Source organism: Neoarius graeffei, chromosome 5, assembly GCF_027579695.1.
Source record: "Neoarius graeffei isolate fNeoGra1 chromosome 5, fNeoGra1.pri, whole genome shotgun sequence".
NCBI lineage: Eukaryota > Metazoa > Chordata > Actinopteri > Siluriformes > Ariidae > Neoarius > Neoarius graeffei.
The window spans coordinates 58,344,067-58,360,032 of NC_083573.1; the positions used below are offsets into that span (position 1 = coordinate 58,344,067).

At 40.4% G+C, this 15,966-nt stretch overlaps 1 protein-coding gene across 3 annotated transcripts in view; it reads left to right on the forward strand.

Moving 5' to 3' along the window:
* grik2 (glutamate receptor, ionotropic, kainate 2) overlaps positions 1–15,966 on the forward strand; it is a 269,503-nt gene that overhangs the window by 22,557 nt on the left and 230,980 nt on the right. The gene's annotated exons all lie outside the window — the stretch shown is intronic.

Here is a 15,966-nt window from a genome sequence, read left to right on the forward strand (position 1 = left end):
ACATACATACCCAAGAGTTAACGATGCTGAAGCACAACTACAGGGCAAGTACACTTAAACATCACATCTCATTATCTCGAGCTGCTTTATCCTGTTCTACAGGGTCGCAGGCAAGCTGGAGCCTATCCCAGCTGACTACGGGCGAAAGGCGGGGTACACCCTGGACAAGTCGCCAGGTCATCACAGGGCTGACACATAGACACAGACAACCATTCACACTCACATTCACACCTACGGTCAATTTAGGCTACATCCACACGACAGCGGCAACGAGATTTTATTAAAAAAAATATCGCGTCCACATGGGCAACGGATCAGTAAAATATCAGGTACATATGGCAACGCAATGCTTGCTGAAAACGATGCAATACACATGCCACACCTCTACGTGCGCTGTAAGACGGTCCCATCGGAGACACCAGAACAATAGAAGAAGTAGGACGCATGCGCATAAACACCTTCTTCTACCCGGCGTGAAGCACTCACAGGAACAAACACAACAAGAAGAAGATGGCTGCGACTACGCGAGGAAATCGTGCCTTCTGTGTGTACAAATTAGTTTTATTAGTGTGCATAGTTTTATCTAACTTAATTTTCTTATTGTGTGTGAACATTTTGAAAAGCATTTTTATATAATTTATATAACTTTTTATATTGTGTGTGAACATTTTGAAAAGCAGTCTTATCCAATAAAAAAAAGAAATTCAAGAAATGGTTCAGTTACTTGTTTATTTAAAAGAAAAGCTGTATACAAAAGTGAATGCAATGCAGTGGTTCATACAAAACAGCGAGAGTGCTGCTTGTTCTAGTCATGTGGTTGTGACGTCATCGTAAACAAATCCGTTCTACTCATCCAGACGACTTTGCAACGGCGCTGTTGCCAGATTTTTCCACTCTGGAACCCGTTCTCAAAAAATATCGTTTTGGGGCACCCAAAACGCTGGTGCCGTGTGGACGCCAGGCCGAAACGATAAACAATTTTATCAGATTCACCTGAATCCGTTTCCGTGTGGACAGCCTCTTAGAGTCACCAGTTAACCTAACCTGCATGTCTTTGGACTGTGGGGGAAACCGGAGCACCCGGAGGAAACCCACGCGGACACGGGGAGAACATGCAAACTCCACACAGAAAGGCCCTCGCCGGCCACGGGGCTCGAACCCGGACCTTCTTGCTGTGAGGCGACAGCGCTAACCACGACACCACCATGCCACCCACACTTAAACATAAGGCACAAATATTTTAATACTTTATTACACTTTTGTTAAGTATAAGTATAAGCTTAATATACTTAGACTTTTCTATATACTTTTCAGTATAAGCCAAGTATACTTATGTATAACTTTATTAAATATATCTCTGATAAGTAAATAAAAAGTAAACTGAAACCATACTCTCTTATTTTTAGTTTAAAAGAAGTATACTAGAAGCACACTTGAATAAACTTCTTTTTTTGTAAGGGTACAATAGCACAGTACCACAAAACACAGTACCAATCAAAGGCTTGGACACACCTTCTAATTAAATGGTTTTTCTTTATTTTTATGAATTAAAAGTCACTTCATGTCTTAAAGTAATGATGGATCTCGTTTCTCTTTACTTAGTTGAGCGATTCTTGACATAATATGGGTTACTACAGTTGTGGAACATGCCTATTTACCGTATATTTATTATTTACTGTTTACTGTTTGATCTCAAATGCATCAAGAAGGCAAGAAATTGCACTAATTAACTTCTGACAAGGCACAGCTGTTAACTGAAAAGCATTCCAGAATTGAGGTCAGGGCTCTCTGCAGGCCACTTGAGTTCTTCTACATCAACCTTAGGAAACCATATCTTTGGCTACGTTCACATTACAAGCCTCATTACTCAACTCAAATTTACAACATATTTCATGAAAATTAAAAGTGACCTGTAGCTAACTGTAATGTGAATGCATCTGTCCTCCGAAATGGCACGTATGCACACATTGATACGTTTTTGTACGAGTCATCTGCATCACCAACAAATAAAAACGCCATATTTGTGAGGCGACTCATGGTATTAAAACTGACTAAATGGACGCATTAGTATCTAATGTACGCATCATATTTTGCTCTGGAGGGCAGCAAACAGTTCATCAGCTGTACATGATCAGGTCGAGAAGGTGAAAAATGCGAGACGGTTAGCTTTTGCTCATTTCACAGCTATTGTTGCTCTCCTCCATTGTTGTTTTGCCGTGCTGCTGATGCTGGATGATGAAGACAGCACGCAGTGCATGCGTATAGACAAAAAGCCACATGAATTCTGATCTGACTGTACTCAGTCATGTCGCATGATCAGAAATTGGATACATATCCGATCTTGGACTGTATATGAAAATGACTCAAATCTGATTTGAAAAGACCAGGGGTGGGTTTCCCAAAAGCCTCTTAACACTAAGAACCTTTTAATTAGGAGAGAGAGTGTTCGTTGTGTTGCTCACTCTATCATTTAATGATGATCTTTGTGCTGTGATGCTTTTGGGAAACTCAGGCCAGATCTGTGTCACATTAAGGCAAAAAATCAGATTTGAGCCACTTCAGCTTGGTAATGTGAACGTAGCCTTTATGAACCTCACTTTGTGCACAGAGTGTTATGGTGGTTTTTTTTCTGTTAACACAATTAAAATTTCCTCCTCCTTTTTAAAAAATTTCTCTTTTGATTTTTGCAAAGCTTTGTTTTCAGTGACTCAAATCGACGTTTTCATGTGGACAGGAGGCCAAAAATGCAAAGAAATTTTTTTTTCAAAAATATCCATAAACATACACGTGGAGGAGGCCTGACCTGGTGTCTCTCTATGCATATGATTGTGCGCATGTTTGTGATTGCGTATTCAAGCTGATGGTGGTGGGTGGTTGAGAGTGAATCGTTGAGTGTGTCTGCCTCTTCCAGGGTCCTATCTGATTTCCATGGTAGCCCATGGAGAATGCTATCAAACGCCGAGAGGCAAAACTCAATATGACTCCTTTGGTGTTAGGGCCAAGACTGGGAGGATTTAAGGGATTTGTGTGTGTGTGTGTGTGTGTGTGTGTGTGTGTGTGTGTGTGTGTGTGTTTGCCACTGCCTTTACCATAAGGGAAGGGTAGAGCTTTGATTTCCTTCTCTGTCACAGTCGGGCCTCATCATTTCTTCTGAGAAGATGACTCGATGACGAGAATAGAGAGAAAAAGACAGACAGAGAGTGAAGCAAAGTAGAAAATATAGAGATAAAAAGAGAAATAAATAAAGCATGTTGTCCTTGAATTAAACATGATGTTAAAATGCTCTGAGAGATGATAGTGACTCTGTTCTTTTTTTGCTAGAGAGCATCCTGGCAGTAAGCTGCTGCCTCAAGTGCTTTGGATTATTGAGGAAGATGAACTGATGTGTGGTGTGTTGGAGAGTGTGTAATGGAAGTGAGGAATGGGTGTGGGATGTAAATAAGTGGTGTGTTCTGTAGGGAATATGCTCGAAAAAATGTGAAAGATTAGATCACAGAAGCACAAGAAGGCTTCTTTATGATTTGAGAAACACATGCAATTGCACTGTGTGGCTAGAAAGCCCTGCTGTGTCTGATGAATTCAACTAATCTACACTAGCACGGGAACAGCAGCAAGGGGAAAACTGGGAAAAAATTGCAAAAACAAGTATTTTTTTTCTGGGTATCATTTCTGATAATCCTCACATTTAATGAGATCTCAATTGTAGTTGTGAAATAAGCTGAAAATTCTCTGTGGTGCAGCACAGCAAAATTTCCAGTTGATGACTTGATTGGTATTTGTTTAAAATCAGTGTAAGGCCTATATTTATTGTAGACGTTAATTAGCCTTTGTTCCTGATAAGCAGACTTAATTGTATTGGAGCAACATGGTTTCACACTCGCAAATTTGTAACTATTTGCATAACCAATTCATATGAAAAGGTACAGTGATTTAAGGTTAGAGGATGAGCAAGCGATCTTTTACAGCATTCATAAATCCCGAGTGTTTTTTCCTGGACACTGAGTACAAGGCATGAACCCTGAGAGGAAGCCAGAGATAAAGAGAGATTATTGTATATTTTGTGTAATACAGTGCCTTGCATACAGTGGTGTTTGAAAGTTTGTGAACCCTTTAGAATTTTCTATATTTCTGCATAAATATGACCTAAAACATCATCAGATTTTCACACAAGTCCTAAAAGTAGATAAAGAGAACCCAGTTAAACCAGTGGTTCTCAAACTTTTTTCACCAAGTACCACCTCAGAAAATACTTGGCTCTCCAAGTACCATAATGACCAACATTAAAATACAGTAGCGTAGTAGGTCTAAGTATTCATTAAAAACAAGGCCGAGGTTTTATTTAACAAGTATATTTAATATTGTTGGCCACTGTAACATTACGCACAGTACTTTGAACAGTAACACTGTGTTTAAATATAGGAAAATAAAACACTGTCCTTAAATAATGAATCAAATAAAATTAATTGCACACAAAAGTGAAATAAACATTGTACTAAAATAAATATTAAAAGACAGTTCTTAAAGATTAAATGAAAATGTACTTAAAAGTTAAATAACTGTACTGTACTTAAATATTCATATCTCACATAAACCAATAAATTGGCCAAATCTGCAACATCTGTAGTCTCATCAAGCTGTATGGCAAAATATCTACTGTTCTTAATGCGCTCAATCAGTGTCTATTTAACATCATCAGCCATGTCGTTTATTCTCCTTGACATGGTGTCATTTGAAAGCGGCACCAAGTTTAACTCTCTGGCAGCTTTCTCTCCACACATGATACGTGTCATCTCTTTGGCTAATGGCAAACACAGCAGTTCCCCGATTGTGTGCGGCTTACTGGCTCTGGCGATCAGGAGGCTGGCACGATATGAAGCTTCCTGTGCTTTGGTTACGGGTGTACCATAAGACAAAATGGTGGACTTGGACTGCTTCAGTTCATCACGTTTTCGTAAAAAAAATCCATTGGTTTGTCCTTTAGTGCTGTGTGTTTGGTTGTAAGATGCCGTTTGAGATGCGATGGTTTCATGGACTCATTGCTCAGAACGTCCCTGCATACAACACACTGCGGCCTGGGCAGCTCCTCTGCCCCGCTCCAAATGAATCCCAGTTTTATGTATTTTTCGTCATACTTCCTCCTCACTGGTTTCTGCCGTTTGCTAGCAGTTCTGGGGCTGGTTTTGCCACTGGCGTTAACATCCGCGCTTGGCTCACACACGTCCTCTTCAGTTCTCCCTCTCTCCTGATCCACGCTTCCATTCGCGGATTTAAGCCACGACAGTAATTTTGTCATACTCGTCATAATTAGCAAAGCCACCTCCACCTTTTCCCATCACAGCCTAGTCTGTAGCTACCAATGGCGGATAACTGTCTGTCAGCGGAACCGGCGGGAATGCGTACGTACGCTACGTATGGCTACCCAGAAGCACTTGCAAACTTTTTTAAATTATTAACTTAATTTGTATTTCCTTTAATTTTCTTGTCATCTGTTGATAAGATATTTTCATCCATTCGGATATTATGGATAGTATTTCACTTTTTTTTAATTTATATTTAATTAAGTGATTCTTTGGCGTACCACTAGAATGGAGCCCGCGTACCACTAGTGGTACGCGTACCACAGTTTGAGAATCTCTGAGTTAAACAAATGAGACAAAAATATTATACTTGGTCATTTATTTATTGAGGAAAATAATCCAATATTACATATCTGTAGGGCGGCACGGTGGTGTAGTGGTTAGCGCTGTTGCCTCACAGCAAGAAGGTCCGGGTTCGAGCCCCATGGCCGACGAGGGCCTTTCTGTGCGGAGTTTGCATGTTGTCCGCGTGGGTTTCCTCTGGGTGCTCCGGTTTCCCCCACAGTCCAAAGACATGCAGGTTAGGTTAACTGGTGGCTCTAAATTGACCGTAGGTGTGAATGTGAGTGTGAATGGTTGTCTGTGCCTATGTGTCAGCCCTGTGATGACCTGGCGACTTGTTGAGGGTGTACCCTGCCTTTCGCCCGTAGTCAACTGGGATAGGCTCCAGCTTGCCTGCGACCCTGCAGAACAGGATAAAGCGGCTAGAGATAATGAGATGAGATTACATATCTGTGAGTGGCAAAAGTATGTGAACCTCTAGGATTAGCAGTTAATTTGAAGGTGAAATTAGACTCGGGTGTATCTGCAGAATCAATGGGATGACAATCAGGTGTGAGTGGGCACCCTGTTTTATTTAAAGAACAGGGATCTATCAAAGTCTGATCTTCACAACACGTTTGTGGAAGTGTATCATGGCATGAACAAAGGAGATTTCTGAGGACCTCAGAAAAAGCGTTGTTGATGCTCATCAGGCTGGAAAAGGTTACAAAACCATCTCTAAAGAGTTTGGACTCCACCAATCCACAGTCAGACAGATTGTGTACAAATGGAGGAAATTCAAGACCATTGTTACCCTCCCCAGGAGTGGTCAACCAACAAAGATCACTCCAAGAGCAAGGCGTGTAATAGTCGGCGAGTTCACAAAGGACCCCAGGGTAACTTCTAAGCAACTGAAGGCCTCTCTCACGTTGGCTAATGTTAATGTTCATGAGTCTACCATCAGGAGAACACTGAACAACAATGGTGTGCATGGCAGGGTTGCAAGGAGAAAGACACTACTCTCCAAAAAGAACATTGCTGCTTGTTTGCAGCTTGCTAAAGATCACGTGGACAAGCCAGAAGGCTATTGGAAAAATGTTTTGTGGATGGATGAGACCAAAATAGAACTTTTTGGTTTAAATGAGAAGCACTATGTTTGGAGAAAGGAAAACACTGCATTCCAACATAAGAAACTTATCCCATCTGTGAACCATGGTGGTGGTAGTATCATGGTTTGGGCCTGTTTTGCTGCATCTGGTCCAGGACAGCTTGCCATCATTGATGGAAGAATGAATTCTGAATTATACCAGCAAATTCTAAAGGAAAATGTCAGGACATCTGTCCATGAACTGAATCTCAAGAGAAGGTGGGTCATGCAGCAAGACAGCGACCCTAAGCACACAAGTCGTTCTACCAAAGAATGGTTAAAGAAGAATAAAGTTAATGATTTGGAATGGCCAAGTCAAAGTCCTGACCTTAATCCAATCAAAATGTTGTGGAAGGACCTGAAGCGAGCAGTTCATGTGAGGAAACCCACCAACATCCCAGAGTTGCAGCTGTTCTGTACGGAGGAATGGGCTAAAATTCCTCCAAGACAGTGTGCTGGACTGATCAACAGTTAACGGAAATGTTTAGTTGCAGTTATTGCTGCATGGGGGGGGGTCACACCAGATACTGAAAGCAAAAGTTCACATATTTTTGCCACTCACAGATATGTAATATTGGATCATTTTCCTCAATAAATAAATGACCAAGTATAATATTTTTGTCTCATTTGTTTAACTGGGTTCTCTTTATCTACTTTTAGGACTTGTGTGAAAATCTGAAGATGTTTAAGGTCATATTTATGCAGAAATATAGACAATTCTAAAGGGTTCAGAAACTTTCAAGCACCACTGTAAGTATTGGAATATTTGTACCATTAGCATTTTTCCACATTTTGGAGTGTTACTAACTAGAACTGATATGTACTTAATTGGTATTATGTCACACCTAGGGTATATTCCTCCCTTGCACACGATTTCCCCAGGACAGCCTCAGGAGTTACTGTAAGCTTGACCAGGATACTGTAATTTTTTTTTAGTGAAGATGCAATAACAGCTCTAAACAAAATCCTCTGTAATTGTGATTGCACAAGTACTCATGTTTATTGCTGTGACGCGCCTAAATTAATTCTGGAGAACCAGGTTACCGTCAGAGGTCACATAAACGTTCAATGGACAACCTGCAAGCAATTAAAACATCACATGATCTCTAGAAATCATGAAAACCAAGGCACTACCAAAACAATTCCAAGTATCAATCAGTGCTTGGTTATAAAAATATCCCAAACATTGAATATCCTGTGAAACACCATTTACTACATTATTAATGAATATAAATAATATGGCATGACTCTGCTTAGGGTGGCGAGGACCCACCACAAAGCTGGCCTTTATGGAAGAGTGCTGAGCCTTATTAAATCCCATTTGGAGTTTGCCAAACTGTGTACTGGAGACTCAGCAAACCTGTGGGAACAGGTTCTGTGGTCTGATGAGACCAAAATGAAACATTTTTGCTTTGGCACGAAGTGCTACATTTGGCAGAAATACAACACTGTGAACACACAGTGAAGCATGATGGTGGGAGCATCACATTATGGACATGTTATTCATCAGCATGAACTGGGAAACTGGTATGCCTTGATGGCAAAGTGGATGGAGCCAAATTCAGGATAATCCAAGAAGAAAATCTGTTCCAGTCTGCAAGAAACTTGAGACTGAGCCTCAGATTCACCTTCTAGCCGGACAACAACCCTACGTATACTGCCAAAGCTACACTGCAGCGGCTCGAAACCAAGAATTTGAATGTGTTAGAATGGCCTGTCAAAGCTCATACCTCAATCTGGTTGAGAATCTGTGGCAAGACCTTAAAGTTTATATTCATCACCAGGCCCTGTTAAATCTAACAGTGTGATTTTGCAGAGAGGAATGAGCAAAATATAGCCTCTAGATATGCAAAGCTGATACAGAAATATCACAGAAGACTTAAAGCTGTAACATTTTTTTTCACATTCAAATGTTAGTCAAATTGTGTAGTGGTAAATAGTAAAAATGGTAAAAAAAAAAAAAATAAATTCCAAGTTGTATCACCACAAAAGGCACAGTATGGTCTGTATTTTGTAGACCTACTTGAATATACATTATTATAAAACATACAGAACACTTTTTCCATGGAATAAAAACATGTACTCTATTCCCTTCTAGTGAGTTTCATTCATTTGGTTTGATAGCATACAATACTGTTATCATATCGATTATCCTACGTGTATTACGCCACTCTCCCCAATGGAGAATGAGCATGCAATATTGTTACGATATTGCACGTTGTCAAGACAACATGACATCACACGTCGGAGGTCATGTGAAGATTCAGTGACAAAACTTTTCTGCTGCGCATGCGCAGAATCATTTCTTTGTCCGCCGGGAAAGGGAAAAGACGAGGCTAATCCAGTGCTACTGCTAGGATTAGCTATACTATAATTAAGCACTTAATAAATAAACTGAAAACTGAAACTAAAGATGCGCTGAACACCCGAAAGGCTACTAAAACTTCATTATATATTCTTCATACATATTTACAAGAGAAAAACATACCAATGAACATTGAAAAACTGGAAAAGAGACACATTGGAGAGGCAAAACTTCCATGCTAGCGAGTGACTGTGACAGTTTGTAAACAGACATGGCCGTGAGGTTTGCTTCGTTAAAAGCGGAAGATTTTGAGAGAATTTTAGCTGCCAGGTTGCTCCGTTGTGTGTTGTTGTCGATGTTGATTTTAAAAGTAGCTAAGTAAATTACATAGGGAAATTAATACTTAAGTATGAGTGAAAAATACTGTGGAAAGTGTGCGTGGAAGAAGAGTCTGGAGACAGAAATCTTAGTTTCTCGGTCGTTAGCCTGTGCTACTGGCTCTCAATAGCACTAGCTTGACCATTTTATTAGCATTTGCTAACAATCCTGATGAATGCTATACTGGCTGGAAGGTTACTGCACTGCCGCACTAACAGCACCAAGTCATGGGTAAGCTAACATTGGCTTTCAAGTATGCTGATATGAAGAGAGTGTGTATGTATAATAATAATAATAATAATAATAATAATAATAATATTGGCTGGCTTTTTTTCATGATATACCAGATATATACCATTCAGCTAGCATGATATTGAACTCATCTTTGACTCGATAGACCACTCAAAGCCAATATTATTTAATGATATTACTCAAAGCAATGTACTATAACATCTACCAGTCTGTAAGCCAAATTTGTTAAGGATAATAATATAAAGATACCCTTTTTGTTCCTGGAGTAGCTTTTAGTTCACCTTGATTTGATATGAGAGTGCGCTGCTATACTCATATCACACAGTATATCACACAGTACATTACAACATGCCACAAAGATACTGGATGGTTAATAGTTGGACAATAAGGCATCTTTAAATCTATTTCTCTCTTCAAGTAAAAAGATGTAATGTGTTGCTGGAAAATGTTTGTCTGGCCCTTCAGGAAGAACTAATCAAGATTGAGAAAGTTGTTCATTTCCTGTGCCCTTTAGTTATTATATTACTTTTGCCAATGAAAGTTGGTCAGCAGCTGTTACCTCTGGCTCTTTTTGCCTCTATATATTGCAAAGATTCACTAAGACTTTCTCTTGCCCCACATAGTTGACCTGTCAGATACACTAGAAGAAGAGATCAATAGAAGTATGTCAAAGCATCACCCAATCAAATGAGTTAGACTTCATTACTATCAGGCACTGAGGATAAAACTTAACATGATCTTTCAGGTCAGTAAAACCTTTTATGAGTATTTGCTCAATCTTTTTATCTGTGTGTCCAAAAAGAATTTCCACATTAAAGTCAGAGTTGTCTGAGGATGTTGGCTGTGTGGAGGGTGAAAGCAAGCAAACTCTCAATTTGTCTAAATTGCTTATACTTTTCCTCTCTTGCCATCTATTCAGTTACCTATCTTCCTTATCTCCTCCGTGAACTCTTCCTTTATTTTCTTTTCACATTTTATCCACAGTAGCTTTTGAGTGCTTGTGCAAAAACATCTTTTAAATGTTTCATAATGTTTCAAAATTCAGGTATCACTCCATCAAATCATCTTTTGCTTTCTTTAAATTTTAACACAGGTCTAGTTTAATGTTAAATGTCAAAAAAACAGTTTAGTGAGGTGCTTATCTCTCCTTTAGTTTCTTTTCATTGCATTTAATGGCTGGTCTAAGGACAGGTGCTCAGGTGATATAGGGCTTATGACCCAGAAACAGGAATGTTACTTACTGAGGCCTAAGACCACAGTAATTACCTCTTTAGGCTGGTACATATTTTTAGGTAGGTACTTTATTAGGTTACCGCAGGCTGGCCTAGTGGTTAGCATCTCCGCCTTTCGACCGGGAGATTGTGAGTTCTACTTGTTGTTGGGTCATACCAAAGACCATCATAAAAAAAAGGTACCTACTGCCATCTGGCAAGGCATGCTGCAATACAGATGCGAGTAGGGGAGTCAAACTCTTGTGGTTACCAGAGGACTAGCCCCCCACTGTAACCCTAGCTGTATAGGCAAGAGGCTGAGGGCTATGGAAACAGAGATTGGCGCCGCACCCATACGCCTTAAAGAGCTGGTTAGCACTGGGACAGGAGACTGCCTGGGAAGGCCAGATCCTGGCGTGGAAGGGACTTTGACTTTATTTTATTAGGTTATGTTTTTGCTGCTGTTTTTTTGTTTGTTTGTTTCTTTGACTGTTCCTAACATAGCTCAAAAAGTAGTGAATGGATTTGATGGAATTTTGAGGAAAGGTGGACCATAGGCCATAGAACAATTGTTTAGATTTTAATGCAAATCCGGATATGTATGTGGAGCCAGGATTTTTTTTTTGCCTGTTCTCAACGCAACTCAAAAAGTAGTGAATGGATTTTGATTAAATTTGTTGTGCAGCTTTAGTATTCAAATGATTAGGTTCAAGTGATTTGATTTTGATGCTGATATGTGGCTTGGTGGAGGTATACACTCTACCGAGTGCCCTTCTAGTTGGTGTCTGAAACTGACATACCTCTTGGTGTGTTATTTAGTTGAAGACAAAGAAGAAGAAGAAGCCTTTATTTGTCACATGCACACTCAAGCACAGTGAAATTCGTCCTTTGCATTTAACCCATCTGAAGCAGTGAACACACCCATGCATACACACAAGTAAGCAATGAGCACACACACATACCCAGAGCAGTGGGCAGCTATGCTACAGCGCCCGGGGAGCAATTGGGGGTTAGGTGTCTTGCTCAAGGGCACTTCAGCCCAAGGCCGCCCCATGTTAGCCTAACCACATGACTTTGAACTGTGGGGGAAACCGGAGCACCCGGAGGAAACCCACGCAGACACGGGGAGAACATGCAAACTCCACACAGAAAGGCCCCCGTTGGCCACTAGGCTCGAACCCAGAACTTTCTTGCTGTGAGGCGACAGTGCTAACCACTACACCACCGTGCTGCAAAGGGCTAAGAAAAGACACATGACATTAGTAGTTTAGGTTAAATGGGACATATTTGCACACAGTGTGCTAAAGCAATATTTTCAATTCATCAGAAAAGCCAAATGACAAAGAGTAGGCACATCAAGTTTTGTTTTCATGTTTTGTTTTAATTAAAATACCACAATGTTGTAATATATCTAGCTACTTGAATTGCTAGAGATGCCCCAAAATCAGTTTCAGCAGGTGTAGATCAAGTGTCTGCTATGGATATGCACACTCTTTAATTAAAGCATATTTTAGCATTAAGATGCCAGATGGAGACATGTTGAGACACATTACCGGTCGAATCCCATGGCCTTATTTTGAGTAAGAGGACTCTAATCAGGATATTATACGTGCATGAGTTTCATCATCATAAATATTTTGATTCAGATGAGGTTTTTTTTAGGTTTGAGTTTTTAGATGATTGTAATTCAGTTAAGGCAAGAGGAGATTGCATGCCTACAGTATACACAGTCCACCTTTACCCTGTTTATCAGTAGAAAGGGACCACTATAGGACTACCACTGAACTAATATTTTTGCCAATGGGCCATTCTCACTGACCCTGACATGGTAGTAGTATGTTACTTGGATGTTGCTGTGGTACGAGCTTATCAGATACTGCCATCTTATTTTGTTAAATTTGGACTTAATATAATCTTTATAAATCAAGACAAATGTTTGGATTTATGACTTTTCTTTTACATTTTTGGGAAATCAGTCTGAACTCTGATCATGACTTCTGGAGCACAGCATGTGGCACTTGAAACAGAAATATCTACAGAACATCTCATCTCATCTCATCTCATTATCTCATCTCATCTCATCTCATTATCTCTAGCCGCTTTATCCTGTTCTACAGGGTCGCAGGCAAGCTGGAGCCTATCCCAGCTGACTACGGGCGAAAGGCGGGGTACACCCTGGACAAGTCGCCAGGTCATCACAGGGCTGACACATAGACACAGACAACCATTCACACTCACATTCACACCTACGGTCAATTTAGAGTCACCAGTTAACCTAAAGGCCCGGTCCCACTGCACTTACGGATGCAAAGAGGATGTAAAACGTAAAAAAATCTTTGCCATCCGTTGGAAAACGCTATGCATCCGTTGTGTACTCATTGCATACGTGCTTCATACGCTCTATCCATTGAGCATCCGTCCACTGTGATTTCATCCGCGCAAAAAGTTTTGAGCTGCACAAAACTTTTAGAACGGATGAACTTTCCGCCGTGTACGATGTAAATCCGTGACATATACGAGCAACAAACGTTCTATGTCCGTTATCATCCGTTAAACGTCTGCTGTATCCTCTCTGCATCCTCTGGGCATCCTCGCAACTCACATCCGCTGCAGCTGAAAACGGAAAGAGGGAGGAAAGATAAGGTACATGAAACGTCTATTCATCGTTAGTAGCACGGAAATAGAAAGGATGTAAGCGTATGCATCTCGTATATAAAGTATTCAAAACGCACAAAGCGTTTATATCTGGGATGTATCTCGTATATTTAGGATGTCTGGAGTATGTCTAGAGTATGTAGAAGGACACCTAGCGGACAATCGATATTTTGTATAAAAAGGGGGAGAAAATCATCTAGTAGTAGAGATGTATCGATGTAGCCGCCAGCACGTCTTTCCGCTTTATGCTGACGGCGTGCGTGCTGCATCCCTTTATATCCGCGGAGCAGACGCAATTCATACCCCCCGCATGCGCAGTGAACGGTCTGCATCCGATATACATCCGCGCAACATCCCCTTTGTTTCCGTTAGGCGTACGTGATGCATCCCCTTCATCTGCTATGCATCCGCTCTTTCTGCTATGCGTCCGCTTCTCAGTTATCACCGGTAACCCCTTCGGAGCTGTCATCCACTTCCATCCGCTTTCATCCGCTAGGCTTCCTATGAACATGCGTTTAACATCCCCGCTATATACTACCCACGTCCGTTCTTTTCCGTTCTGTTTTCGCAAATTTTCGCCAATTTTGTCCATTTCTGGAGCGGATGAAAACGGATAGAGCCACCCCCGAAATTTTGCTCGTCCGCTGTGTCCTTTTTGCATACGTTTTGTGTCCATCGGCCAGTGGGACCGGGCCTTAACCTGCATGTCTTTGGACTGTGGGGGAAACCGGAGCACCCGGAGGAAACCCACGCGGACACGGGGAGAACATGCAAACTCTGCACAGAAAGGCCCTCGCCGGCCACGGGGCTCGAACCCGGACCTTCTTGCTGTGAGGCGACAGCGCTAACCACTACACCACCATGCCGCCCTCTACAGAACATCTGACATGAAATATTTTACTTTAGCCTAAAAGGAATCATCTTACAAACATATATATATATATATATATATATATATATATATATATATATATATATATATATATATGCAAAATACACATAATTTCCCTCTCATCACAGAGACAGAATCATTGTAAATGTACATTTTCAGGAACCCATTCCGCTGATGAAATTCGGAAGAATATTTCATGAAGTTTTATCTGTTTAGTCACATCTAAATGTTAGGTCTGTTGAACTTTGGAAAAAGGGATTTGATATTCTTATGGTGGTGCAAGGTAATTTGAAAATCCTTTGAAAGTCTGTAAATATTGAAATGAGTCTGATCCAAAATGTCAAAAGTCATAAAATAGATAAAGAAAATCCAATATGGCAAACAACACTAAATTAACCATCCATCCATCCATTATCTGCAGCCGCTTATCCTGTTCTACAGGGTTGCAGGCAAGCTGGAGCCTATCCCAGCTGACTGTGGGCAAAAGGTGGGGTACACCCTGGACAAGTCGCCAGTGTAGGTGCAATAGGTTTATCCAATCAGTCTCATGTAAAAAGGGATCAGTCTCATAAATTCATTAATCATTAATTCGTCTAATAGTTTATAGCTAAGCTATTAAAATCAATGGAATAACTTAGTGATGTTGCTATAGTTTATTGAGTATTATAGCCCTAATGTAATATGTTTACTCTAGATCTATAACATTCATATAACAACCAAATGGGTGAAGGCAATTAGAATACTTGGTTGGCATTCAGTGGATGTTGTAGCAATAAACAGGACACAGTTTATTCCAAAGATACCATTTATTGAAATAGCTGACATGAATTAGCAAACTAATACTGATCAGATATAGCAACAATAGCAGCCAAGGAATAATTCAATATAAATGGTGATACAATGTATACAAATAAGAATCAATAGTGTATATGATAATTAAGGCACTAATGGTGATCAGAAGTAATAAGCTATATGTCAGTGTTACAGTGTAGGAGCGAGTGGATGTTAAAATGTGATAGGGAAATCACGTGTTTATGGGTGTGGGCATGTGTATGAGTAGGTGTGTGTGTAAGAGGGTGTGTGTATGTGTAAGTGTGTGTATAGAATGCGAATGGAATGTGCGAGCCGTGCCAGGCTGCGCCCAGAGGGGGATGGTCAACACAGGAGAGTGTGTGAAAAAGAAGAACAAAGGAATCTGTAGTTTAAACTAGTCTCGGCTAGGCCTTAAACCCAAATTCTACTCAACCCTTAACTACTCCTGAAATCCCAGTGTTGAGGAGTGGAGTACGATGGAGGGAGTTAATAAGAGAGTGAAAGAGAACGCATGTACGATCTAACTAAATACATACAGATAGTAAACAAAGTAAATCAAACAACACGCGGTCTAAGACCGACTTTCATGTGAATCAAAATGCGTACATTTAAACCATGAATGAATTCAAATAAACAACACTCTTCACATTAACTAGCCACAACTAAGTCTAACAATTGCCCAGATGCCACCCTTA